Source organism: Pseudorasbora parva, chromosome 14, assembly GCF_024679245.1.
Source record: "Pseudorasbora parva isolate DD20220531a chromosome 14, ASM2467924v1, whole genome shotgun sequence".
In the NCBI taxonomy this organism is placed as follows: domain Eukaryota; kingdom Metazoa; phylum Chordata; class Actinopteri; order Cypriniformes; family Gobionidae; genus Pseudorasbora; species Pseudorasbora parva.
The window spans coordinates 19,561,044-19,564,373 of record NC_090185.1 but is presented as its reverse complement, the minus strand read 5'-3'; the positions used below and the strand labels follow the sequence as shown (position 1 = coordinate 19,564,373).

General features: G+C 41.5%; 1 pseudogene; it reads left to right on the top strand.

The window, feature by feature from the left end:
- The first annotated feature begins 2,504 nt into the window (after positions 1–2,504).
- On the top strand, positions 2,505–2,621 carry LOC137040835 (5S ribosomal RNA; annotated as a pseudogene).
- The last annotated feature ends 709 nt before the right edge of the window (positions 2,622–3,330 follow it).

Below are 3,330 nucleotides of genomic sequence, written 5' to 3'. Positions count from 1 at the left end.
TGCTTTGTTTGTTTTTGTTTAGTATCATTTGTACTATGGTGTTTTGTCTTAATGCAGTTTTGTTTAGTTTGTTGTTGTTTAGTATTATGCTATGCTGTTTTTTGTACTGTTGTTTTATTCTTTCATTTGTTGTTTAGTTAAATTATATGTTGTGTTTTGTTTGACTGTTGTTTTATTTTTTGTTGTTGTCATTGTGCTATGTTGTGTTTTGTTGTACTGTTGTTTTGTTGTTTGTTGTTGTTTGGTATCACTGTGAGGGTGAGTTCTAAGCAGTGAGCAGCCATTTTTGCTGTGGTGCCCAGGGATCGTTTTTTTTAAGTCAAACTCTCCAACCATTAGGCCACAACGGCACTAATGTAATGCTATAATAATGTAAATAAGGTAACAATTTGTCAAACGTTTCAACTTATCTTATCTGTATTGCTTTATCCTAAAGTAATTTATTAAAAAATATGCTATATTTAAGTCATGATGACTTGTCATTTTAAGTTCAGTCATGATATGTATTGAAAATAATGAAGTAGATGAATTCGTTTTTTTAAAGCAATGCAAAATGTTGGCTTAATTTTTTTTGTCTTCGACAAACACCTCATTTTCAACATTTGTCTCGCTCGAAAGCGTATTCATTATCAGCAGTACAGTTATGCATGACGAATTATAAGGGGGTGAGAAAAAAATATGAGCCAGCACCCAGAAGAGGAGAACTTATATGCTGTGGCAATTAAATTTGTGAGAGAGGCGCTATAGAGATGAGTGCTCTGGAAAGAGCAGGCACTTTAATGAGAGCCCATGAAGATGTATGGTCACACAGGTTAGGAGTTATTGCAACCGTCGCACAAGGGGCAAACAACTGTTTTACAGAAGAACCATAAAGGTTTCTGAGGGATACATATATGCCTGACTTAGACAAAGTGTGATTTATGATGGTCTTGTTCAGCTAGAATTCCCCTCCAAAACCGTAGGACTCAAATGCTTACTATACAGAAAATCAGAAAGGGAGGGCAGACTGTGGGGACAAAATGAGAAAAAAAAAAACTTGGGAAAATAAAATACTTGTAAGTTAGAGGTGGATGGATTTTAAGTCAGCATCAGTCTGCATTCGTTAGGGGCAGTTGTGGCATAATGGTTAGAGAATCTGACTTGTAACCTGAAGGTCATGGGTTTGAGTCTTAGTACCAGGAAAATACAGGGAAATGTAGGTGGGGGGAGTGAATGAACAGTGCTCTTCCACTCTCATTACCCCCAGAGAGGGTCCCTTGAGCAAGGCACCTAACCTCAGATCGCTCCCTGGGCGCCGCAGCAAAAAATGGCTGTCCACTGCTCCGGGTGTGTGTGCGCGTGTGTTCAATACTTAAGCTATAGGACACCATACTTGGCTAAACTTCACGTCACTTTCATGTCCATCACCCTGTTTTGATGTATTGCATCAGAAACGAATTTCAGGGGGAAAAATTCCTTAATTCACAAAAAAAATGTGAACGTACACTTGAGGTGATTTTTGCTTTGTGCTAAAAAGAGTTCATGAGAATAATGGAAGATGGAAACACATTTGACAAATAAATTTGGACGTAGCAAACATTATTACTGACATTTCATAAAAATCTTTTCAAAGAAAAGAACAACAACAAACAAATGCGAATTAGGTGTGTTTCCATCAAGATGTTCTAGCGGATGATTGTGGATGACTGTGGTAGGCTATTGGTAACCAAGTAACCAACAGTAAATAAAAATCCCTCAGATTAACTTTAACGTGGCTTTTAAAGTGGCATTAAAAGACCAAACTCTGTAACCATTTTTGCTTTTTGGCAGGGTGCACTATCCTGCTGAAAGATGACACAGCCACCAGGGAATACCGTTTCCATGAAAGGGGCTTAATGGTCTGCAACAAGGCTTAGGTGGTGGTATGTGTCAAAGTAACATCCACATGGGTCGCATGACCCAAGGTTTCCCAGCAGAACATTACCTAAAGCATCACACTGCCTCCGCCGGCTTGCCTTCTTCCCATAGTGCATCCTGGTGCCATGTTTTCCCCAGGTAAGCGACGCACACGCAACCGGCCATCCACGTGATGTAAAAGAAAACGTGATCCATCAGATCAGGCCACCTTCTTCTGCCAGTGGTCAGGGGTCAGCACGAGCACCCTGAATGGTCAGCAGCAAATTAACTCCTTAAGTAATTTGAGCTACAGTAGCTTGTCTGTTTGTTTGGACCACATGGGCCGGTCTTCAGTCTCCACGTGTATCAGTGAGCCTTGACCCTGTCGCCGGATCACCACTGTTCCTTCCTTGAACCATGTTTGATAGATACTGACCACTGCAGACCCGGAACACCCCACAAGAGCTGCTGTATTGGAGATGATCTGACCCAGTTGTCCAGCCATCACAATTTGTCCCTTGTTACAAAAACAACTACCTTTGAGGACAAAATGTTCACTTGCTACCTAATATAGGTTTTTAATATAGATTTATTGATTTGCAAAAAACAAATGACAAATAACCAGGTTATCCAGCAGCCATATCACCCTGTAGCCCAAGACTGGTTTCCCACTGAAGCTAAGCAGGGCTGAGCCTGGTCAGTACCTGGATGGGAGACCAACTGGGAAAACCAGGTTGCTGCTGGTAGAGGTGTTGGTGAGGCCAGCAGGGGGCGCTCACCCTGTGGTCTGTGTGGGTCCTAATGCCCCAGTATAGTGATGGGGACACTATACTGTCAAAGAGCACCGTCTTTCGGACGAGGTCCTGACTCTCTGTGGTCGTTAAAAAAATCCCAGGATGTCCTTCGATAAAGAGTAAGGGTGTAACTCCGGCATCCTGGCCAAATTTGCCCATTGGCCCCTGTCCATCATGGCCTCCTAATAATCCCCATATCCTGATTAGCTTCATCAGTCGGTCTCCTCTCCACCAATCAGCTGGTGTGTGGTGAGCGTTCTGGCGCAATATGGCTGCCGTCGCATCATCCAGGTGGATGCTGCACATTGGTGGTGGTTGAGGAGATTCCCCCCTTCTATGTAAAGCGCTTTGAGTCCCTAGAAAAAAGCTATATAAATCTAATGAATTATTATTATTATTATTATTATTAAATCTGGAAAAAACAAATACTCACACTTAGATTGTCATAAATGCAGAAGGAAAACGTTTTCAACAAATTCTCTCACCCTGATATTTGTGCTCTTTCATCAGATTCTGGGCTCATCTGCTTTTCTGCACATATCTGCTTTGTAAGTATTGTGTTTACTAATCAGTTTGGTATTTTAATGTCACTATCTTAGTACATTAAACCATGCCAGTCACTTGGGCTTAATGTCCGCAATGTCAAAAACCACCTCAAGCA